Genomic DNA, 25,890 nt, shown 5'->3' with positions numbered 1-25,890 from the left:
TGGGGCTTGATCCCAGGACCCTGGGATCATGACCCAAGCCAAAGGCAGAGGCTTTAACCCACTGAGCCACCCAGGCGCCCCTGGACCACATCTTCTTTATCCATTCGTCTGTTGAAGGGCATCTTTGGTCTTTCCACAGTTTGGCAACTGTGGTCTTTGCTACTATGAACATTGGGGTACAGATGGCCCTTTTCACTACATCTGTATCTTTGGAGTAAATACCCAGTAGTATAATTGCAGGGTCATAGGGAATTTCTTAAGGAATCTCCACACTGTTTTCCAAAGTGTCTACACCAATTTGCATTCCAACCAACAGTGTAAGAGGGTTCCCCTTTTACCACATCCTCTCCAACACTTGTTATTTCTTGTCTTGTGAGTTTTGGCCATTCTAACTGGTATAAGTTGATATCTCAATGTGGTTTTGATTTGAATCTCCCTGATTGCTAGTGATGATGAACATTTTTTCATGTGTCTGTTAGCCATTTGTAGGTCTTCTTTGGAAGAAACTTTTGATCTGATGAAGTGCCAAAAATTCATTTTTGCTTTTATTTTCTTTGCCTTTGGACACATGTCTTGAAAGAAGTTGCTGAGGCTGATGTCAAAGAGGTACTGCCTAGGTTCTTGTCTAGGATTTTGAAAGATTCCTGCCTCAGGTTGAGGTCTTTTATCCCTTTTGAGTTTATCTTTGTGTATGGTGTAAGAGAATGGTCGAGTTTCATTCTTCCACACATAGCTGTCTAATTTTCCCAACACCATTTATTGAAGAGATTGCCTTTTTTTTCCACTGTATATATCCAGAATACACCAGCTCTCTTTACACCTTAAAGAACTGGAGAATCAACAACAAATTTAGCCAACTGCACACACAGAAGGGAAATAATCAAGATTAGAGCACAGATCAATGATTTAGAAACTAGAGATACAGTAGAACACATCAACGAAACTAGATGTTATTTATATATTTTAATTGAAAATCTGTACATAAGAAACCAGTATATGGTTTATATTTTACTGACTGATTAAATGGGGCATTAATTAGAATTCCTAAATTATCTTGGGAATCACCTGTCAGGAATAGTCTGGATGACTAAGGCCATATTTATTTTGAAGTGCTAAGTATAGCTAAGTGAGTAATGGGTAATCTCATCTTCAAAAAGCTTTGTGAGGTAGGTGTTAATGACAAATCCATTTTACAGATGAAAAACTGAGGCCTGGTGACATAAAGTAATCTGCCCCGCAATTTATGATTGGTGGTATTGAGAGTTCAAGGGAGGGCCTCTGGTCCTATCAAGTGTGGTGTGATCAGAATACTTTATTGGCTGCCCATTCAGGATGACATGCTGTTAAGAGTACTAACACTTTCTCCAGTAGCCTGCTCTGCCACGTGACAAACAACCGCCATACTTGGCTGCCATGGCACAGTTTTGGAATTATCTTGAGATGCTGCTGCATCTACTTTGGATAGGTCTTCTTTCTGAGTGCTTCATCTGTTTCTGGAAATCATGTGTTTCCAAAGCTGCCATGAATCAGGATTCCTTCTTCAAATCCAAGGAACCACCCTCACCACAGCTTCAATTCTCTGGAGACACATTCTCTGTTGTTGGAGCTGCTGCCCACTTTGCTATTGATTATTTCTGACTTGCCAGAGGGAAATGACAGCCAAATGGAAGGCTGGGATTTCCCAGTCAATAGTCATTAGAACTGCATTTATTATACACAGAATGCCCTTTGGGGCTGGGGTACACCCTTAACTATAAAAGGAAAAAAAAAACCAATAAGAGTTTATTTTCAGAATGTAAATAGCTCTCTTCAGGGAGCAGCCAGAATCAGCCAGAGAAATGTAATCACAAAAGTCTTTTTCTCTCAGATAGCATTCCTGCCTCATGTATAAGTACTTCTTAGGAAATTTAAGTTCCAAGATGTCTTATAAGAGGAATGTGGCTGTGGACAGGCTCTCTGAGTGTGTGTGTGTGTGTGTGTGTGTGTGTGTGTGTGTGTGTGTATGTTTTGAACTGAAGGAAGACATTTGAGTCACCACTTTGATTCATCAAACTTGAATGTGAAAAGAGAACAAGGAGAACTAAAAGACCTGACTTGGTAATAAATCTGAAAAAAAAAAAAAAAAAAAAAAGGACTATTCTTTTAGTGAGAATGAATGGATGGGGGACGGAAAGGTAGAACAAGCCAGACAAAAAGAATCTGTCAGAATGGGAATGAAAATCAACACATGGTGCTTAGTAATTTGTTGTGATATGCAAGATGTCCCTAAGCAAGTATAGTCCTGCAGGGTATCCTGAGAGAGTAAGAAAAGGAGAGCAGAACACATTTCATGGAACCAAATGATTATGATTCATGAGGTAGTGCAGGTGTATTCTCACAAGTCTGCTCTGTTCCCTTTTCCATTATCAACAATCACTCAGTCTTCCAGAGTTACCTTTCAGGCTGTAGTAGAGAGCAAGCTATTCCAAGTTTGTTTGGTTAATACATTTTCTGAGATAAAATAGATAAAATGCCTTCACAGAGAGAGAAAAGACCCCTGGTTTTCTGATCTTTTAGGTCTTCCTGAATTAGCCTTGTATTTCTTAACCCCTTTGCAAACTTATTGGCTTCACATCCTTGGTTTTGAAACCATTTTGTATTCAGTCTAATTTACCTCTTGTGCTCAGAGGCCTTGGGGAGGTGGGGCCTTGGGAAAGGTCTCCACCTTAAAGTTTTCCAATGAGTCCCTTCTTGTTCTCAGGAAAGTATCCAGAGATTGTAATACGAGTCTTGCTTGAAATAGGTTCAGAGAATCAAGTCCTTTGTCTCCATTATGATCCTACAAACATTGCTATCATTGAGCATAGACCACACCTCCAAATGGATTGGCTTCTAGGTTAATCGGACCAATTCTAGGAAGAGCAGAAGGAGCAAACATTGAGAGTAAAACACAGACCTTGGGAGAAAGGTTGCCTCAAACTAATAACCCAAGACCTGAGCCTGACAGTTATAAACTGGGAACTTTTTGATTCTTCCAACACTTGAAACATCATCTGTAGATGGAGAGAAATACTGTCTGTACTTAGGTTATCAATTAGAGTAGGCGAAATATGGTGATACAGCTATAATGCTTTGACCCCTTGAGAGGCAGATAGTATTTATAGATGAGGTATCTTTATTATTATGTATTTTGGTACAGAGTCATTTCTTTTTGTCTCATTTTTACATTCCATATTGCCAGACCATTAAAAAAGACCCTACACATATACAAAGGTAAAAGAGCAGAGAGGTAACTAGATACATAGGTACATAGACAAATGGGTGAAGCCAAATTCCTTAAGTGGTAGTTTTCAAATATAAATCAGGATAAGTTGATGCCTTTAACTCAGAACAGAATTTAGTTTTAGAAAAATGAGTAATAAGATGGAACTAGAAGATCATATCAGGATGAACTAAAACTAAGGATTTGTGATATAAGAAGTTACACATTAAGTTAGGGATTGGTGGGTGATGATGTCAGATGACCCTGACATTTAAGGCAAAAGAAAGAAAGAAACTTCTATTTAGTATAGGCAGAAGGGAGAGCGAGAGGCTGGAGATGCAGTGGCGACCATAAATCTGGGAATAAAACTGAACAAGTAGATAGTAGCTCCTTGAGGCAGAGCCTACATCTCATAGTTCCTTGTCTTTCAGAATTTCTTGGCTCACAGTGGTTGCCTGATAAATGTTCATTGTTTGAATAAAATACAGAGAAGGCAGACATATACATTAGTCAAGACAGAAATGAGGTGGTGTAACTATTAGTGATGGTGAAATATATAAACAGAAAAAGGAGAGCTGGGTTTTGATGAGAAACTGGATACAATAAGAGATGAAAAAATGGTTGAAAAAAAGTCATTCAGTCATGTTTGGGAAAGAGAAAAAGGAATTTGGATCATGGTCTGCATGATAGGATTACAGGTGGGCAAGATAATTGTTTGGAAGAAATGTGCTGTTTGTCTTCAGAGATAACCACCATCTTGAAAGAAAATCTTGTGTAGACCACAGGATTAAAAAGTCTTTTTCAACACAGGCTCCAATAAAATGAGTGCATTTGTAATATATACATCACAAAGGAGAGCTGTATGACTGAAATTCAGGAGGAGAATCTGTTTGCTCCAACTGGTATCTCCAAGCTAAGGAAGATACTTCTGGAAACTAGGCAGGCCTAGCCTTAAAGTGAAAATAGCCGCTTCAGTAAAACAAAGATTCACCATCACTGGAGGTGATGCGCCATTGTAAAGAGGCTGGAGCACCATTACAGATGGTGGTTATTGAGGGGATTCAAGGAGCACATGGGCTCTGGGACACTTAACCTATGATTTCTCTCTTGTCCCTCAGATTTCATGGTTCAGTGGTTACTGTTACTGCATAGAAGCTTCTAGGTCCCCACCACTTACTCAGCAGCAGGTGTCCTGGCCCCTTCTTCTGGTGTAGCTGAATAGCAGTCCCTACAATTGGTTTAACAGTTGACTCTCTGTGGAGGGAAAAAGTGACTCCATTTGTAGTGTTTGCTGATTTCTCAAGTGTACGTACTGCCACCGGGCTGATTTCAAGCTTTTAGTGTGACAGCATTGAACCTGGAGTTGGAAGGGTAGTCTCACAATCGATTCTCATGAAACTGGGGGCACTTCTCTAGCAGTACTCTGAGTCCCTGCTCCAGGATCAAGCATATTGTCTGGGAAAGTGTGGATCCATTCATAAGCACCAAGATGCCTTCCAAGTCACCCAGGAAGACTGCCCAGGAGGGACGAGAAGTTTCCTTGGGCTGGTAGGGAAAAACAATCATGCATATATTCCCTGTCCTCTCACCACCAGCAAGACATTTCAAAGCAAAATGGTTGATGTTAATTCTTTGGTCTCCACACTCACTGTTTGGATTCATCTATGGTGACTTTCCCTTGGTCTGCATTTAAAGGATGCAAGTGAGTCTGTGTATGCTATCCTTGGTGCAGTTTCCCATTCCTCCCCTCCCTAATGGATCCCTGCCTTCCCTGCTTCTTAGGATGGGTCTGACAAACTGTAATGTCATATTGAGTTTGTTGTCTTTGCCCTTCTGTCATCCTCTTCATACCTTCCACATGCTATCCTGTGCTGCCTCCTCTCTCTCCTATAGAATTATAGGACTTCATGCCTATTGAGCCCTCACCATGAGTTAAGTGCTGCTCTGAGCACCTTTTCCTATTAATTCCTCAAATCCTCCTAACAACTGGTGGACTATATGACTAGTAATATCTGTGGTTTGCAAAGATGAGACTAAGACATAGAGAGCATAAGTACTTTGCTATAGGTCATACAGGCAGTATGTGTCAGAGCGCAGATTTGAACTGAGATCATGGGGAGTTTTCTTATCTCTCTGGAAAGCAATGTGGAAATCAAGCAGATTCTAGGAAAAATACTGCCCTGCTAGATAAAGCAGAGAAAGTGATTTGCTAGAAAGATGGATCAGGTTCAAAGAGAACATTGCCTCTGCTGTGAGGAGGACTGTGGGTCAAATGTCTCATATAATCTCATAGAACCCCATGGAAAAGGAACGATTTGTACTTCTCACTTCATTTGATCATCTCAATTCTCGCCTAGGTATGAGATGAAACCTGCTGGATTCACTTTTTTTTTTTTTTTTAATAGGAAAATAGACTGGCATGGAGACTCAGGATTTTAATGGTTAGATCTTTCCAAATTCAATACACATGGAACTGACCAGTTTATTTATCCATAAGACATTGATGTCAGAAAGAGTGCCTTTAATCACTGTGGTGGTGGAAAACACTTATTTTTGAAAACTCAGCCAATATCAGCATTTTTATGCCAAACCACTAGACATTTCAGGCCAGATTGAGACTCAGGAATGAGCCCATGATTGATGGCCATTAACTAAAACCAAATCTCCTTCTATAGGAGTACAAAGAAGAGTAAAAAATCTCACTTAGGGGGAGCTCAGATCCCCAGCAATGGGACTTACCTGGAACTTTGTGGAGAATAGGGAGATTAAGCCAGTGTATAAATTTGGATTAATGGCATATAAAAGAAAACAGCATAATCATGGCTTCAACACAAGGTTAGGAAGAAGGAAAGAAAGAAAGAGAAAAGAAGACAAAGAAATGCAAGGAAGGAAGAGGGAGAAAGAGAGAAAAAGGAAGAGAGAGAGAGAAAGGAGAGAGAGAAAAGGAAGGAAGGAAGGGAGAGAGGGATGAAGGAAGGAAAGAAAGAAAAGAAAAGAAAGATGGAAAGAAACCACGAGGTTTAATTTGATCTTCCATGAAATGAGTCTGGAGGCGCCCAGTTTCAGGTTGGCAGTGGAAGTCCAGGGTCAGAAGCATCTCAGGCTTCATCCAACTTTCTACTCCATCCTCTTTAGCACGTGGTCATTTCAAGGTTCCACCTAGGTTCCACCCACCTTGTAGTGCTCCAGCCATCATGTAAAAATACTAGGAAAACAAAGTAGCAGGGAAAGGCCCAAAGGGCACATAACTAGCTATCTGTCCTCCCTCTGTCTGGAAAACATTCTAGAAAGACTCATCTAGCACTTCCACTTCTGTCTCACTGGTAGTCACATGACCTTACCCTACTATAGGGCAGGCCAGGAAATGTGGTATTTTAGCTGTGTTACCTGAAATCAGACCAGGACACGGTTTCTCTAGAAGAGGAGAATGGGTAGTAGGTAGGGAGTGGACAGTCTCTGCCACAGGGCAAAGGACTGGGCTGCCACAATTTATGCGACCAGCCTGTGCACTGTGCTGAGTAAAGAACCCCAAGGCCAAGGCACACAAATAACCACCTGCTTCTTTTATTGAGTTTACCTCCTTGGCACTTAAATATGTTTAAGGTATACTAATTTACCAGAGGCTAGGGTGAAACTAATGCAGGTTCTTTTTCTTTAAATGAGAGGAAACAGACTCACAAGATGCAAGAAAACACAAAAGCAAAATTTAACCCTACCTTCCAAGCCTCTCAAGGTCCAGGTAAGAGGAAAGGGGGAGCTCAGGCCAAGGGGACATACACAGCCTGATGAATTAAATTACTGAGAAAGGGAACAGGTCTTATTCCCATGGCTTTTGCAAGTTCCCCAGAAAACTGGGTATTGCCTCTATCTGTCAGGCAGGAAGAGCAGTACCACCTGGGAGTGGTACTGGGGACAATGGCAAGGGCATGACAACATGGGTACCATTGTGCTTGGTAGCCCCAGAGGAAAAGGGACTGGCTGGTGTGATCTTGGATCTTAGCCAGCCCCGCCTGAAAGGAAGCCTACCAAAGTACTTCAAAGCTAAAAAGCTGACATATTCTTAAATGTTAACCACTCATTTATGTCTAGATTCAAATGACACTATTATATTAAGCTGCACCAGGTTTTCATGTTGAAGGACTATGAACTTTAATCAACTTGGGACATGCTGTGGTCACCAAAGGAGAATGTTTCATGAAAAATAAGCATGTGTTTGGAGGGGGCAGAGCACCCAAAGAGGTTGTCCCAGACACCTCTATCATTACACAAAGTTGTCTGCTTGCAGGAGTAGATAAGAGTAGAAAATAAGAGAAGAGTTTCTAGTGATAAGCCCATCCAAAAAGCTAATATGAACACTGATAACTTGATACCAAAAGATGAATGACAAAGAGACAAAAACCTATAAAAATGGCAAATGTCTATGTTTGAAAAATTTGATCATCAACTCTTGGAAAGACTGGACAAATGATGTAAAAATGAATTTAAGTTTGGGGTTATTTAATATTAGGGTAAATTGTCAGTAGGCTTTAAATTATCCTAATAATGACTAAAATAAAAGTTCATAAAAGCCACTTATGTTGATCAATAAAAGGTTAAATTATATTCAATACATGCTATTAAAGAAGGCAGGAAAGCATTTAAAATAGAAAAATTGTATCCAAAGTTCCTAGAACATATTTTAAATTATTGTTTAAAGGAGTGATAAAATCAATCCTGACTCATTCACTAAGAGCTCTGATAAAATTCTATTGCAGCATTAATTATTTTTGAGGAGCTTAAAGAGATTTACAATGGTGTTAAGTCACATTACACACTTGACAAACTTTTGACGGATTATGCTATTAGCATTATACTTATTTGGTTGATAGAAACTACTGGCCAATTTTGTTACACAATTTCATTAAAACACAGGACGGTATAATGGTAGAAGCAGAAATCACATCTTTTGAATGACACCTGGGTATGCCCTGAATTTTCTGAACAACTTGCTTTCAATTAGACTTATTTATTCATAAAACTTTAGAGACAGAAATTGAAATGTCTGAAACCAACATCCTTTATTCTCCTGTATACATTTTCTTCCCTACCTGAGATAAGGACCTGAGACTCACCCACAGCTCATTCCTCCTCTTCCACCCACATGACTAGTATCCTAGTATCATATATATGTCATCTGAACAGCTTCGAACGCTCCCCTATCATCTTTCTTCAGTCTTTCGTGTTTCTTCGCCTGCCTATGGCTGGAATCCCTAACTCATGTTCAGGCCTTCCTCTCCTACCCTCTATTGTCTTCTTCAATTTACCTCTAACATTATTTTCTTTTAAGACTCAAATCTAGGGGTGCCTGTGTGGCGGTGTCAGTTGAGCATCTGTCTTAGGCTCTGGTTATGATATGACCCCAGAACTGAGCTCCACATTGAGCTCCCTGCTTAGTGGAGAGTCTGCTTCTCTCTCTCTGTTCCTCTGCTCCTCCCCACCCCCAACTCATACTCTCTCTTCCTCAAATAAAGAAAACCTTAAAAAAAAAAAAAAAAAAGGACTCAAATCTAATCAGTTTACTTTCCCACTTAAAAACTTCCAGGGCTCCTTATAAGGCCGAATCTCTTAACATGATCTAGAAAGCCCTTCACCACATTGCTCCTTCTCTACCTACCTGAGTTTGTCTCCTGTCAGCTTTGTCCATGTGTGCCCTCTACTCCATCCTCCTTCACTCTTTTCTGCTGTAGACTTGCTGCTCTCTCCACCTGGGAGGCCTGCCTCATGTTACTCTTTTCTACTTGATATATTCCCATGAATCTTTTGCTCTGTTCAATTTTGACCCTGCTCAAGCTTATCTTTATTGTTTAGATTTCCCCAAACCTCCAGATAAAATTAGTTGCTCTAAATATCTTACTTTCCTAGCATTACCCATCTATCAATCACTTATATGTATCTATCTACCTACCTATCTATCCATCCATCTATCCATTCACCTAACTTGTGTTCTACGTTACAGTGACATACTACCTTTTAGATTCTATTTATAAATCTCTCCCTAGACCTTACACTTTCCTTCATTTCCATATTTCAGCACATTAGTGCAAGAACTTGTACTTGGTGGATTTTTAGTAAAATATCTTTTGAATGAATTGATTGTGGCTTTTTTTTTTTTTTTTCAGTGCTTTTGAATAGGGGAAGAAAGTGCTTTTCCTTTCTGAAAGCTTATTCCTGCCTTACGGGGGCTTGATTTTATTTTAAATTCTATGTTTCAATTAAGAGTAAAAAGCATCCATGTTTCTCTGTTCTCGACTTCCAATTATCATCAAGTGAGCTGATACTGCTGCTCTATTATTAGCTATGCTCCATAATTGGTCAGGAATTTTACATTTTATTAACACAAGTTGCTGTACCTTTCCCAGAAGCATGAATTATTAAGTGTTGAGTATTCGTGACCCATATGGCCAAGAAAATTATATTTGGCATGCTTAGCAAAGTCAGCTTATGATCTTGAAGTAGGTTAGAATAGAGTTTGAATGAGTGAGGGGTATTAAAATATGTAACATATCAGATTTCATTTCCTAAAAGGAATCATGAGGCCCAAAATCTCATCAAGTTGTTCTAAATATAGTACCTAAATAATGTTACCTCTAGGTTTTTAAGCAGCAGGGCAAAATTAGGAACTGCAAACGTTGGACAGTAGAAAAAGTTTCTTTTTAGGTACTCATCCTGAACAAGCTAATTAGATTTACTCCAGGAAATTTCTGGCATGTTTAATGGCATATGAAAGGGAACAAAAAGAAATAGGGCACATTTGCTAGATCTGGAACGATAACAAATATGGGTTTGCTAGACTAGGAAATTTCCATGGTATTTTTTTTAATAATTTCTATGAATTTTTAAATGTCTAGGGAATAGGGTTGTGTTGTTTACATGTAGAAGTTTTGGTTGTCTTTTAAAAAAAATCCTCTCTGATATTCTCAGTCAAGTACGTTTTTGTGTATTTTCTGCTCAGACCTTGTTATGTTTATTCCTAGGATGATTGGGTAGTTGATTGGATAAATGGACAGATATGCTCTAAATGGGATCTTCTCTTTTGTATTTTCAAATTCCTTGCTACAAGTGTAACATATTCACAACGTTTATTCACAGTAAGTCCACGTGTATAGAATATAGATTTAGAAAAATATTTATATAACTAATCTGATCACCTTCAAAAGTCTAGACTTGTTTGCTTATCATGGGAAAATAACTTTTAATCCTTTAAATTTATAAATTTGGTATATTCTGCTAGAAATAATAGCACTTTAAATGATGCTCTTAATTTCCAGATCTCTATCTTGGCTTCTTTCTAAAGTGACATCTGGGCCTATTGCCATGGGGGAAAGAAAGATTATAGGGCTCTGTGAAGAGAATGGTCAGGATCTTCAAAAGTGTTCTCTTATGGTTTCATGGTTCTCAAGGTGATGTCTCTGTTATATCTGCTTGCTGTTCATCCTCCAGGCATTCCTTACTTAAGTCAGCCACTGGAACTTACCATCTGTTTCTCTCAGCTTGGTGAAGAAAATTGATAACTCTTCCCTAGCAACTGGGCTAACATTTGGCTTGCACTGGCTTCCAAGTCTGTGCAGTATTCACCTCCAGTTTTTAGGCCATCTCATCCCCCTCACAATGGTGACTTCCAAACAAGGATAATGCCTTTCAAGATGGCTGCCCCTGATCTTCCTCAGGGGCCTGTGAGAAGTTCTTGATCCTCCTACTGAAACATAGGAATTGGGAAAACTAAACATTAGAGATTTTGCCTGTCAAATTTATTTCAATTGTTATGAAGATGGGAGATATTAATTTTGAAATAAGTTTCCTGATTTCAGTGAGAATAATAGGATTCTGAGGATAGAGACAGAGTCAAATTGCTTGCAAAATACCAGACAGGAATAGTTCCAAAAGTAGCAAAGTTGTACCAATAATCAGAATGAATTGACCCTCAGAGAATTTTGAAAGTGAGTAATCATGGAGTCCTCAAGAACAAGATAGGAGTCAGTCTATTCTACTCTTTCTTGGTCTGAATAACTTGAGGCTAAAATCTGAACAGAAAAGATGATTTGTTTTTTGAGTATATGATTTGTTTCTATTGTGTATACTCAATTACGTACCAACTGTGTCCTCTTAAAGAAGGGCAATATTATAGCATCTCAGGTTGGGAATATGATTTTTCAGATATCCTCAAGAACACCTGAGACAATTCACTAGTGTGATTCTGACTTGGGGCTAGAAAGATATTTTGACTTTGGGAAAAATATTGAATATTCATTTTGAATTAATACCAGTTCTCTGGGATTCTCAATACTTCTGTGGTCCATCAGTCATTGGGAGGCTCATGAATATTAGATGAAAGGTGGAATTTTTTCCCAAGTCTTCCTCATGGTAGGTTCACCAGTCCTGCAAATATTGTCCAAGTTTCTGGATGTATATTTGGTGGAATTGCCACATTGGTTTTCTGATTTATGAAGTAAGGGTTTTTTTTTGTTTGTTTGTTTTTAAGATTTCAAAGATTAAGAGGCATGAAAGATACTTCCAATCCTCATTTAAAGTCCAGTTGAAAGTAGATAGATAGATGGATAGATCTCATTTGAAAGTAGATAGATTTTTTAAGAAAGACAGACTGTTGAAAAGTTAATAGTGATTTTAGTAATTACAGTTGCTCCAGATGTTGTTCTTTCCCTTTTTTTAATTCTGGAGGAAATTAACACATATCCTGGCATATGTGCTTTAGCCTGGATATTCTACTGATTTGTATTCCAGTTAGCTGTGTCAAGCCTGCTGTAAAAACAAAATGAAATAAAAACAAAAAAAAAAGAAAAAAATGAGTTATTATTTTTAGTTACTGTATTTTTAATTTCTAGAATTCCCATTTAATTCGTTTAAAAATAAATTTCAATTGGTTCATAAAATCCTCCAGAATGTGTTAATCAGAGATATCTTAAACTTTATGCCTGATTACTAATAGCTAGGTCACCTGTGGGTGTAGTCTATTATCTATATTTTTTTTTCTCTTGGTCTTGTTTCTTGATATGCTTCATAATTTTTTAAATTCAAATCTATATTTTGTGAATGAAAACATGTGGGTACTCTGGGTGATGAAGCAGATCAACTTAATCCAATATAGGAGTGAACTGACTCAGGCTAGATTTTAGGAAGCCTCAGTCTTTCTGATTTCCTCTAATTTTTAGGGCATAGTCCCTAGGGTTTTCAACTGACAGCCTAGTATTGACTCTTCAGGAGGCAAGTTGCAAATTCCACTTTTAATCTGGTTGGTATCATAAGACTGCCAGAAATTGCTCTCTGCTCTTGGGCTTTCCGGATGGAATGTTAACCTCGGAGTCTGGACAGCTTGAGAATACAGTAAATGTCTTTGAGGGAAGCCAATAAGTTTTACTTGTCTGCATTACTTTTCTCTGGGATCGTGGCTTTCTAATGTTGACTGCCTTGCTAGCTCTAAATTCTACTTTTTCCTCCCTGGTCCTATGAGATTGCCAAAGCCTTGCTGATTTTTCTCTTTCTTTGCAGCATTTATTTGTTTATGCTCCTGGTCTTTGTTTCTGCATCATTAATCAGCATGTGTCCCAGAAGGAAGAGCAATATACAGCATATCAGCTCAACTCTTGAGGTTTCCTCTTCTCTGGACTCATGTTTAAGGCCTGGCTGCCCCTTAAGTTCTACAGTAACTTCATAAAGCTGTACCCTGTGCTGTGGTCTGATCTCTCCCATCTGTGCCAGCATCGTTTTGTTTTCCCACGCCACTTCATCATAGGGAGTTGGAGAAGTTCTGAGTTAGTCAAAAGTGGGGTTATCTTTTAAAAACACCCTTTATGATTTTCAAGTTAAGTCCAAGGTGAAATATACTTTTTTGTTGTTGTTTTCCCACATTATGTGAGGCCAATTTTAACTATGTATATTTTTATTAAGAAATTTATTTTCATAGACTTTCAAATGGGCATGCATAGTTGAATGGACTTATCCCTTATAATTCATTTACTTTCCTTTTTATCTGCAGTTATTTTCCATTCTCTTATTGCTAATATTTACATTTGGACCTTCTTTTGTAGCTTAATAGTTATTTAGTCATTTATTTTCCAAATATCATCTCCTGGATTCGTTTACTATTTCTGTTTTTTCTAATTTGTATTTTCTAGTTTTAGCTTTAAGTTAATCCTTTTACCGTAGTTTTACTTGTTTTCCATAATTGCTTTAATTGAATATTAATTTATTTTTACTACTTATTATTAATTAATATGAGTACTTAAGGCTATGGATTTTCTTCTGAACCTGGATGTAGCTTTGTTCCATAAGTACTGATGTGTACTAGCCATAATTTTCACTATTTTCTCCAAAGTTTGAAATTGTGGTTATTTGGCCCTCAATCTGTCCAGCAAGTTTACATTAAGGATAATATTGAATGATTTATGAATAATGTCTTGTTTTACTGGAGTTTTGAACAGGGAACACTTTTCATAATTTTGTGAAACAAAAATTTGTCCAATTTTTGAGTAAACAAGGGATCCAGAAGACACTGCTAAGAAAATTCTGGGTTTTTATTTTAGGTGTCTTTCAAAAATCTGGTTCAGGCCAACATTGAAAAAAAATAATTGTGTAATTTTGGTTTTATTTTCTCTTATGTCACAGCTGTGCTGGAAACTGGTCATGGCCATCCAAGCATTGGCCCCTTGAGGCTAGTGAAGTGAGCTTCAGTGTCTTCTGGAAAGATCAATAGCCTTTGTCTTAAAAAATTAGTGATAAATAGGAATTTGAGTTTAAGTCATATTTGTTTCTCACTATTGTTTAGGCCTTGTCCCTCAATGACTTATAGTTCCCTGGTGTACATGTTAATTAACATATTTTTGCAGAAAGGAATACAGATTTCTTTGAAATGAAGGAGTGGAGTTAACAGAGAGACTCTGAGCCCCTGAGACGTTGCTTGATTTCCCATTAAGTGATTTCCCACTACAGTTCGTCACTTTCCTTCTTCCTATCAGATTTTTCCATGTGTTTTTGGTTTTTCGCATCACCCAAGGTGATTCTGGTTGATAACATGTTAAATAACATTATTTTTCTTCTATATTGTCTGCTATGGAGGGCATGGCATTGGAATAAGGAGCAGTTGCCTGAAAGTAAAACAAAAGAAAAAAATAACCTTTCAAATTACTTATTTTTATCCAGAGGGAAAATGAAAATATTTGCTGCCTTAATGTAATCCATCTATAATTGACTTTGGAGTAAAGGGCATTTAGGGCAAGTCCAAGGTGATTTCATTTTGGACACTTTTCCATTGGGGCAATAATTGATCAATCACTTTGTGAAGCATGTTTGGTCAGAGCCATGGTCAATGTTATCACAAGGAATGAGCCTGAGAACAGTCCTTGGAAAAACACATCTTTCTTTTTTAAAGCTATTTGCACATTTAGATAGCCTATCAGTCATTACACTAATTCCTGAGGAAATCAAATAAGACAACCATCAATTTACTCTTTAATTTACTCATCAAGGCACTCAGGAAGAGGCTGAAAGAGATCACTGGGTCTGCAGGGAACAGGAAATCACAGGGCAAAGGAAGCAAAGTGATTCTACCCATCAGGAATGCATTATTGTTGCAAGATTTTGTAAAAAAAAATAAATAATAAATAAATAAATAAAAAGTGAGTTCTGTTGTGAGTTTAGGATTGCTGAAAGATCCTGCTGACATAGAAATAACTTCTAGAGGCCCTGGAACAGTAACTAAGAAACTAGTTACACTGCTTTCCTTCCCTTTAATTTCTTGGGCCAGTCGTTATGAAATTATATACATGTTAGAAAGTTAAGCACACAGGATTATGACATACATAGAGAAGATTGAAATAGCTTATTGGTAAACAGTGGAGATTGCCTTTCTACTTCTATCTAACATTAAAAATAAAAGAGACTTTAGGAAGGACTGCCAAATTCTGGTAAAGACTCATCGTTTATGCTTTGGATTTTCCATTTTCTTTTTCTGTCCTTGTCACTCTGGAATTTGACAGATTTCAAATACAAGAGTGGTAAAGACAGAGGTAAAATGGTTTAAGGTGGAGGTATACAGTTGAAAAGAGTTCTGCTCCAGACTCTTGGAAGGAAAACATTTTAGTTTACATGCAATGCAATTTGCTTATCTCCTGTCTCTCTCTTTCCTTGTCCCTGTTCCATTGACTCTTGTTTGCTGGACAATCTCTTTTTTGCATATGAAATGCCTAGAAGTAGAGGGTAAGCTTCTAGAGGGCATGCACTGATGGACTTCATTCTTTCCCATTCTCCTCTCCCCCCTCCACAACACATTATATACCTATAGTGAAGAATGGGCATTACTTTTTCAGATAATGATCAGATAACATATGACTTTTATGTCCAAATGCATATTTTACCTTTCACTGTGATTTTGGGCAGTACCACAAGTTTTAGAGTAATGATGACCATGCTGAAATCCTTTTGAATCCTCCACTTTGTGAACTTTCTTATGCTCCTTTAACAGAGTTTTGTACAATCCTTTTAAGTAGTAAAAATCTTCATTGACTCAATATATATTTATAGTGAGACTACTATGAACATGCAATTACATAGAATACAGATGTCATCTCCATTGCCAACAGCTACCCTCAAGAAGCTGGGTCATAACTTTGCAATATACTCAGCACTGTTATTACACTGAAATGGATCAGTTCTCTCCCACATGCCTGTCCTTACAGCTTGTTTAACACAAAGTTCTCTTAAAGTTTTTTGTTGTTGTTGTTCATTTTGTTTTGTTTTGTTTTTAAGATTTATTTATTTGACAGAGAGAGAGAGAACACAAGCAGGGGGAGTGTGAGTGGGAGAAGCAGGTTTTCCACTAAGCAGGAAGCCCGATGTGATGCCCAATCCCAGGACCCTGGGATCATGACCTGAGCCAAAGGCAGGCGCTTAATGACTGAGCCACCCAGAAGCCCCAACACAGACTTCTCTTAACCTGTGTGGTTTTTTTTTTTTTTTTTTTTTAAGATTGTATTTATTTATTTGACAGACATAGATCACAGAGAGGCAGGCAGAAAGAGAAAGGGGAAGCAGGCTCCACACTGAGCAAAGAGCCTGATGCGGGACATTATCCCAAGAGCCTGGGATCATGACCTGAACTGAAGGCAGAGGCTTTAACCCACTGAGCCGCCCAGGTGCCCCAACCTATCTATTAAACCGATGTATTCTGTAACACATATCAAGCACCTGATAATGTATAGATGCTAAGACATCCAGGCAAGCTCATTATGGTGACAATGATGGCCTTTCCTTACCTAAACTTATTCCTGGACCCCTATCTTAGGAAGTGTGCAGATTCTTCCTGATTTTACTAAACACTTCCTGTTTTGGTCTTTAAGGCTTTTGTGTCATTTTCTTCTTGGGGGGCTTTGCCTACTCTCTGGCACCACCAACAACAACCACAACCACAACAACAATAGCAACAACAGAAACTCACACAGATTTATCTCAGCCAAGCCATCACAGTGTTGACTTTCTGTAATAGTCACCATAGCCTCAATCTGTCCCCCATTCTTTTTCTCTCTCTTTTTTCTGTCTCTTTCGCTCTTTTCTCTCTTTCTCTTATTGAAATCTCTGAGAAGAGAAAAATCATTTCTGGTTGTAGAAGAGCTAGTTAAGGATCCAAAGGTGACTCCTTTTCAGAGTCAGGCCCAATGAATCTGTCCTTTGTTCTTCTGGGTTGCACAAAATAATTAATGAGATAGGCTGTCTCCCAGCAAAGGATATTTTTCTAAGATGGATTTGATTTTGGGAACCTATTAAATTTCACTAAAGGCCAAATGTAAAGAGTAGTTCAAGTGACCAGGCTGAGCAATTCCATCACGTAGTTGGTTTGTTTTGTGCCTAAAATGCATTTATTCAAGAATATATGTATTTTTGACCCAGACTAGGTATAGAGTAGTAAACAAATAAAACCTGACGTCTTTACTTATGGGGGTTATAATTAACAGAATATACACTAAATATGCAACTCAAAGTTTCCTACTACCCTCAATGTCTTTTACTTTCCATATGAGAAACATTATGTTTTCCATGTCTTCAACCAACAATTACTGACTGAACTAGCAGTTCTGATGCCTTCCAATTTACTTTGATTTATCCACTTCCACCAGTTTTGAAAGGTGATTCAGATAAAACAAGACTCTAAGTAGAACTCTTGTTCTGGGGTTAGCTATAGTTAGGCTATTTTCCCTTTGTTGTTTTATTGTCTTTAGTGAGGATAACTGGTAGGAAAGCAGGAAGAGAGGCGGGAAGGATTAAATCTCTGCTTGGGGATGTTTGCAAATTGGCATGATTATCTGAGCGCATCGTTGTTCTTTCACTTATAATTTTTAGGGAGAAATGAGGAAGGGGGAAGAGAGAATATTAGGGGCAATGGGAGTCATTGACTGGGTATTTTAATACTCTGCTGTTTGGTAGAGTATTTTTTTTTTAAGATTTTATTTATTTATTTATTTATTTATTTATGAGAGAGAGAGAGAGAGAGAGAGCGAGCGCACAAGCAGGGGGAGCATCAGGCAGAGAGAGAAGCAGGCTCCTGGCTGTGCAGGAAGTCTGATACAGAACTTGATCCCAGGACCCTGGGATTGTGACCTGAGCCGAAGGCAGATACTTAACTGACTGAGCCACCTATGTATTCCGAGGTAGAGTATTATTTAATTGCTAAAGTAGATGAATTTTCAGACCTGTGCTAGTTTGGACTCTTTGAGAAGCTGACACTAAGTTAGAGGTTTATTTAGGGGGAGAAGGCTGTGCAAAATAAAGAAAAGTCAGGGGGCAGGATGGTGCAGGGAGAACCTCAGGCCATGATGCAGATCTGGCGAAGAGTCAGCCAAGTGTCAGCCCAGTGGGGAGAGCTCCAAAGCAGAGATTACCCTTAAGAGGAGTCCTCTTTTAAAGAAATAGCCAAGCCCTAACCAGCCACTATGATCAGTCATTGGCTGGAAGGTGTTCAAGAAGACAGTGGTCTTGGCTCAAGATCCTGTAGGCGTCACCGCTGGCAGCTTTCAGCTAAGCTCACTGCTTGAACTGAACGGAAAGTTCTTCCTTGAAGGAGCATGGAGCAGAATGCTCCATGGCTGCCATGGTGCCCAAGCACGGCCTTCAGCCTGTGACCCCACCTCTCCTGGAGCCGCCCAACCATATAGCACCCCCCACCTCAAGTAGAGATAGCACAGAGAAATACAGAGTAAAAGAAATTGTCAAGTTGTGGCTCTTGAGTTCTGAATATGCACTGCTGTGCTCATTTACCTCAAGTAAGTACTTGAAGTAAAAAGTTACTGTTTTTCCAAAGGCTGAGTCATAGCCAGTGAAAGATACAATAGGACAGTTCTGTGACTAGAGAAAGTTGTTGCCACTTTCAAGATGGAGAGAGAGGAGAGAGCAAATGCAAGAAGTAGAAGAGGTGAAAGGTCCTGGTTTGGATCCTGAGAGAAAAGAGGACAGAATGAGATAAACCAGACAGAAGAGCGATGTGAGAGCCTGGTCTAGGGACAACACTCTGTGCTTGCTGACTCAGAGTGCCCTGTCCTCAGTGCCTTGGATGAGGGACTGAATGTGGGCCTCTGATTCAGCTTGTACATTGCTCCACAAGCTACTGAGGCAAAAGTTTTCTTCTAGATGGTTTGCCCAGAAGAGATGCATCTTGGCAATTTGTCCACAAAGATTGTACACTTTTTTTTGAATTGACAATGTTCCTCATACACCAGTGGGGAGGCTGTCAATGCATTGCTTTCTGGATGCAGTCAGAGAAAATCGCAAGGTCTCAGATACTTCTGTATCCCAGCCTTGTACGGATGAGGAGAGCATAGGTATCAGGTGGGGAGTTTGTGATCATGGAGCTGAAACTCTTACTAGGTCTTGTACCACAGTGCTGGGAGGTCTAGAATTTTTCCCTCAATGTCCAGAACAGTACTGAGGTGGCACTGAAGCCAGAAAACCTGACCATGAGAGGTCATAAGGATGAATAAGGAGCTTTGCTGGAGAAATATGGAATGGAGAGTCCAGAGCATATGAGACTTGGCAGATGACAAGTGGATAACATTGTCATCCACGTGGGCACTCAAAGACAGCTCTGAGGGAGAAACAGGAAGTTTCTTATATTGACAGAGAATCTCTTCTATGATGAGTAGGATTACCTAAATTCCCTGAGGTTAAATTCTGACCATCCTGAGAAATAGGGGCCGAAAGTAATTGGTTAAAAAAAAAAAAAAAAAAAAAGTCTATGCATTGTTTTCACAGCTTAGTTTGTGACCCAAAACATTAGAACCTCCTGCTTGTTAATCCATAGCTGAGGTTCTGAGTTGAAATGAATTGTCTTAGATCCAAGAAAGTAGGAAAGCAGGACAGACTTGGGCTTTCTGACACCAGCCCCAGTATTCTTTAACTCACAGCATCCCACTTCCTCTCTGCAACCTGTTAGGAAACTCAGCCAACGCTGTGCAGTGTTTGGCACACAGCAGGTGCTAGATAAATGCACGCTATGGAATGTTAATTGACTCATTTGCTGCATCCCTCACGGTCGAATTAGCTGCACACGCAAGGCGGAAAGGCTTAAGTCTTTTGCTTTAATTAGCAAACCGTGATGAACCTAAGGGCTTCAGAGAAAAGGAGAGAGGCAGTTGAAACCAGGATTTTAAATGATCAGAACTGCTGATGTGTTTATACTCATGACGCCAGAATCTGGCTGGTGAATGTTCCAGGAACATTTTAACAGCTGAAGCACTGTGCACAGACCCAGCAACCTGCAAGGACAGAGCTGAGTGTACATCTCTTTCTTGTGAGTTTACCGCTTACCGTTGAACACAGACAGCAGAGCTCTAGTGTTGTAGGGGTCTTTTCGCATCACAACGTTCCTCAGACTGTCTACCACACAGCCATGGAGTCTGGGAGCCAGACTGATTTATTTATGTTTCAAGTGCAAAGTGTTTAATGCACTTACATTGATTCACAAAATAAATTCTACTTTAGCTAACACACACACAGAGCAAAACGTGTATTTGCTGACAGATTTCTTTATTTATGTACGCATTTTAAGAGCGTAAAATGTCATCCTAAAATGAAGCTGTACAAAAACACGAACAACTCGAATATTCATTAACAGGGGAATAGATACAGAAACATGCAGAGAATGCTATGCAGTAGTGAAAAAGACCAAACTAGCTATACCTGCAATAGCAATGATGTATCTCAAACCATTATGCTGAGCTGGGTGCAAAAAAAAAAGTATATTTGTATAAATCTCTAGAATAGGCAAAACAAGTGTTTGATGAAAAGTAACAGAAAAGAGGTTGCCTTCAGATTGAGCACTGTCTGGAAAAGGGCTCTATGGAACTTTCTGGAATGATAGAATTATACCTTTAGGATCTGTAAAGTATACTGCATCTAAATGAGACCTCAATGAAAATTGAATGAAAAAGTGTAGCCCTAATAAAGGATTGGAGAAATGGCAGCAGGTGAACACATCAAGGGATGTCTACAAGGACAGTTGCCATTATTTGCACTGTCTCAAAAACAGGAGACTACTTTCTTTGGCAGCATTGGACTCCATTGAAAGAAGTGTTGGGTAGTTTTCTTAGTGAACAAATACTAGGAACTATAACTCTTTGCATAATTTGTCACTGGTGATATGGATGACATCTTTTTAAAATGATTTTACTTATTAGAGAGAGGGCAACATGGGGAGGGACAGAGAGAGAGAGAGAGAGAGAGTCCCACGAGCACAGAGCCCAATGTGGGGCTCGATCTCATGACATTGAGATCACCACCTGAACCGAAACTAAGAGTCAGCCACTTAATGGACTGTGCCACTCAGGCGCCCCTGAATGACATTTTAAGCCATTTTTAAAATAGAGAGCTTATTATATGCTTAACCAAGAATATCAGATTAGAATAGATATATGTCATAAAAATCAATTAAAAGTGGTTTTTTTTGTTTTTTTTTTTTTTAAATCATTCACCATTCTTTTTTTAAAGACACTTGGAGCTGAAGAGGTCAACTGAAGTTATGATATTCTAGAGGTGAATTAACTCCTGGTTTGGGATTTAATTTTATGGTCTTGCATGTAATAATACCTAGTCTGAGTTGTTATAAGGATCAAATCAAGTGTCATATATGACAATGTCTTATAAATTACAAAGTAATACAGGAATGTACACTTTATTCTTATTATTACTACTTAAATGAATATGGAAACCACAATCAAAATTTTTACCTGTGAATTAAAAGGTGAGGGATACCATAGTTCTACCATGCTAAAGCAGGCACACTGTGTTCAGTGACTTTGACTGATTTCATGTAAAAAGTTTAAATTGTTTACATTTGAGCATATATATTTTCCTATCCTGACCCCACATTCCATCACATTTTCCATTCACTTCAATCTTTAGCGATCATCCACAGAAAGCACCAATATATTTTCATTTAAACCATATTTTTAAAAGCACGGGGTACTTCATGCAGGGTGGACACGGTGTTGCAGGATAAAGGGAAGGGGTACATTGGCACCTTTAAATTATTGCCTAGGCTTGATTCAATGTAAACTACTTAGGATTTTCATTTTTGCTAAGTCAGCTCATGTGCTCCCCTCCCCCACCCCACCCCCCAATTATTTTCTGAAGGCTGCATTTTCTGAGCAAAATTTACTTTAGCTTTATTAAAGTAAGAAGTATCAGGTAAATAAATTTAGCACCATCTGCTTGGAACTTAGTCTTGATGTATTTATGCCTTTTTCTAGATGATAAAAACTGGGAAATGCTAAGTGCACACAGAAAGCAATATTGCAGTAATTTAATGCACAGGTGTCTACAGCTGGCGAGGCGGACGAGGGAATTTCGAGGCTACTTGTAACTGCCTCAGGCTTTAGCAAATTAAAGAAACTCCAGTGAGAGAAGTTCTTCCAGGCTTCTGGCTTTTCGTCTGTAATCTATACGAAGTATCCCAGAGTACATTTAGTGCCCATTATTTGTCAAATACTTCCAGCAATTGTAGAATTAATCAAGGAGAACAGATTTTTGTAATGTCCATGTAGGTTTAGCAGCTGTCTTCATAAGAAAAAAGAGTGTCCACATTCATATGCCTGCCTAAAGACACGGCTGATGAATCAGGATTAAAATGAGAAGCTGTTTCGCATAGTGCTTTCAAGTGTGGACTCTGGAATTTAACAGAACTCTCTTCAGATATTTATTCTATCACTTTCTTGATGTGTGATCTACAATTAATGAAACTCCCTGAAGCTTTAGTTTCTCTATCTGTAAAATGGGTAGGTGTGTGGTAACAATGTCAGTTATTGATTGCTATGGAACAATCAACCACAAAACCTAGTAGCTCAAAGCAATAATTTGTTACGTGGTAGTGCGGGATAGCTAGGTTGTTCTTCCGCTTCACAAGGTATCAGCTTAGGCCCTAGGTCCAACTGTAAGCTAGACTGGGAATTCAGGGCTGTGCCATTGACTGGGGTCCTTGGTTCATGTCTACATGGCATGGCTTCTGAGTAATAAGGCAGAATGGTTTAAGAGTAAGCATTCCAAGGAGACAGTGGAAGCTCTCAAGGCAGTTAAGGGCTAGGTCCAGAATTATCATAGCAGCATTTCCACTGTGTTCTACTGATTGATTGTAATGATTAAAGGAAATAAAATTTGAGCATTTTACACCAAAATTAATTCATTCTAAGCCTTTATTAAGTTGTTATTAATGTTGATATTACACCTGTGTACTATTTTATTTATTTATTTGGCAGAGCATGCACACCCACAAGCAGGGAAAATGACAGAGGGAGATGGGAGTCTGATATGGGGCTTAATTCTAGGACCCTGGGATCATGACCTGAGCCAAAGGCAGATGCTTAACCGACTGAGCCACCTAGGCATCCCACCAGTGTACTATTATCATGGGTTTTAGGAGATGGCATTAGGACATCTAAGATTCAGGCTGACTGAAATATATACAGGATTCATAAAAATAGGTCTGTAAAGATTATCTGGTCAACCTCCCACATTTAGCAAAACTGAGACCCAAAGACAAGCATAATTTACTCAAGGACACATAGTTCATGGTAGAGTTGAGTTTGAAAATAATCTCCTACCTAGTCCATTGTTCTTTACAGAAGGCACATTTCTCCCCTTCTCTGGAGCCTCAGTTCTTCCACTGGTAAGTTAGGAGAACAATAATACATTCCTTAGAGAGTTATAAGGATTCCATGATTTAATGAAGGTGAGGTGCTTATTGCAATGTCTGACAATAAGCACATTCTCAATAACTGCTTAATCCTACTATAACAATTTTTCTTTCTATTATTATAATTATTACTATAATTACTATTTTTATCATTCCTTTTATTTCATGCTGTCTTTGGAGGACCTTGAGTGCATATCATTTATATTGATGTTGTTCTAGATTTGGGATTCAAGTTGTGCCTTCTGCTAAGTCTCCCCTAAAATAGAAGTTTGGCATTAATTGAGATTGAAATCTTTTTTTTTTTTTTCATCAGCAATCTTACCAAATTGGTATCCTTTCTTTCCTATCTTTTTTTTTTTTTTAAAGATTTTATTTATTTATTTGACAGAGAGAGATCACAAGTAGGCAGAGAGGCAGGCAGAGAGAGAGGAAGGGAAGCAGGCTCCCTGCTGAGCAGAGAGCCCAATGTGGGACTCGATCCCAGGACCCCGAGATCATGACCTGAGCTGAAGGCAGCGGCTTAACCCACTGAGCCACCCAGGCGCCCCGTCTTTTGGACCTAACTTTAATACACAGGGCCCTAAGGAATAGTTTTATGTGGATGTCCCAAAGACACATGAAAATCAACATGTTGAAATTTTAATTCTTCATCTCTCTATTTCCTCTTTCTTCTGTGTGCATTATTTCAGGAGCTTGTGCCACTCCTCCAATTCAGAAGCCATTGAGATCTAATATTGTTAATGAGATTAAGGCCTCATAGTAATTAGAACTAAACACAGAAGCAAGGTGGCACTATTTTTCAGTGTCTGTTTTGGTCAAAAAATATGTAGAGATTTGAATTTAAACGTGACTGTAGACAGATACAAAGGTGCTAAATTTGTATGCTCAGGTTTAATTTTAAAAATAGACAACCAAATCTTATTTAGGTAAAGGAAAAAAGTGATATTAGATGAGTCATATTGGATAGTGAAAAAGGGGTGAAATAACAAGACTGGAGGATGGCAGAATTGATTAATATTTAGAACCAAGATTTCCAAAAGGAGAGGAAACTGTAAATACAGAAAAAAGTGAAATTTTGATTTTGAAAGTGGTCCAGCTATTGGTAATAAGATGTAGTTATAAGTATATGAATGAATGGGAGAGGAGACAAGAAAGACAAGAAAACTGGAGGTGAGAAAGTAACATAGAGAGGGCCAAGGCACTGAAAGTAGCCAACAGAGGACCAAGGCATTTATGTATTCTCTGTGTGGTTACTGATGTCATCAGGGAGGAGGGCATGCGTATTGGTGTAGAATAGTATTGTGAGCTGGATACCACTTTTCAATGGATATGAAAGAATGACTGGAATTTAGTGGATGGCTTCAGACTTCCATAAACCAAAAAATTATCCTGAACACTCTAAATCTAAGTCACTTCCCAAGACCTATTGAATTCTGTCCAAAATAGCTCTAGAGTCCATTCACTTCTTTCCATCTCCTTTACCACTGCCTTAATTCATAGCCATGTAATTTCCAACGCAGGTTATTGCAGCAGCTTCTTAATTGGTCCTCTAAGTCTCTAGGAGTCCTACACAGACTTTTTAAAAAAATGTGACTCATATCAATATAATAGTAAGTGAAAAAATGACATTTGTTTCAGGGTCAGATGATGATAATGTAATACAAGAAACATTATCGGTTGGCTAGCCAACATCCATTGACAATTTCTTTCCTTTTAACAGGAAAACCTTTTTTAATTTTGGTCAGGTATGCACCCTTCCTATCTGCAGGCAAATGCCTAAGGGAAAACTAAAAGCATTCTCTGGTCCAAAGAATACCTGATTAATTAAGGGGAGTGTTTCTCAAAAAGAGTCCCTTGACATTTTAGGTGGTGCCATTCTTTTTTGGGCAGTGCTCTTTATATGTCTGTAGACATTTGGCAGTCTTATTTCCTGCTAAATATTCAGAGTCATCCAGTTATTGTGGCAACCAAAAATGCATCATAGTATTATTCTCCAATTTGTGAACCACTAGCCTAAGGGTCCAGAGAAGGCACAGGATTCAATTTTGAATATTAAGAAATAAAATCATATTGAAGAACACCTAGGAAAAGTGTCTTCACATTATTAAGAAGACCACAGGAAGACATACTCTTTACCTCTGGATTATGTCACAGATACGTAGTTCACCTTGAACTGCTACCTTGCTACCATCTTGAAAATGAAACTATTCTAGCCTTGGTAGACTGGAGGAACAACAGGACCCCAGGCCCTTGACTTTCTAAATCAAATAACTCTGAGTGCCATACTATCTTGGGGTTTCTTTTTATACGAAAGAACCAAATTTTTCACAGTTGAACCAGCTTGGGGTGGAGTTTCTTTAACTTGTTGCCGAAAGCACCCTAAATAATCTATATACTTAATCCTTAAACCTACCTGGAAGGAAGA

General features: G+C 38.6%; 1 pseudogene; it reads right to left on the bottom strand.

Annotated features, from left to right (window-relative positions):
• Positions 1-18,367, bottom strand: part of LOC132010481 (ferritin heavy chain-like) — an 89,429-nt pseudogene extending 71,062 nt beyond the window's left edge.
• Positions 18,368-25,890: the final 7,523 nt, after the last annotated feature.

The sequence above is a fragment of the Mustela nigripes genome, chromosome 2, assembly GCF_022355385.1.
Source record: "Mustela nigripes isolate SB6536 chromosome 2, MUSNIG.SB6536, whole genome shotgun sequence".
Lineage (NCBI taxonomy): Eukaryota > Metazoa > Chordata > Mammalia > Carnivora > Mustelidae > Mustela > Mustela nigripes.
The sequence above is the reverse complement of the archived record's forward strand: the minus strand, read 5'-3'. Positions and strand labels throughout refer to the sequence as shown.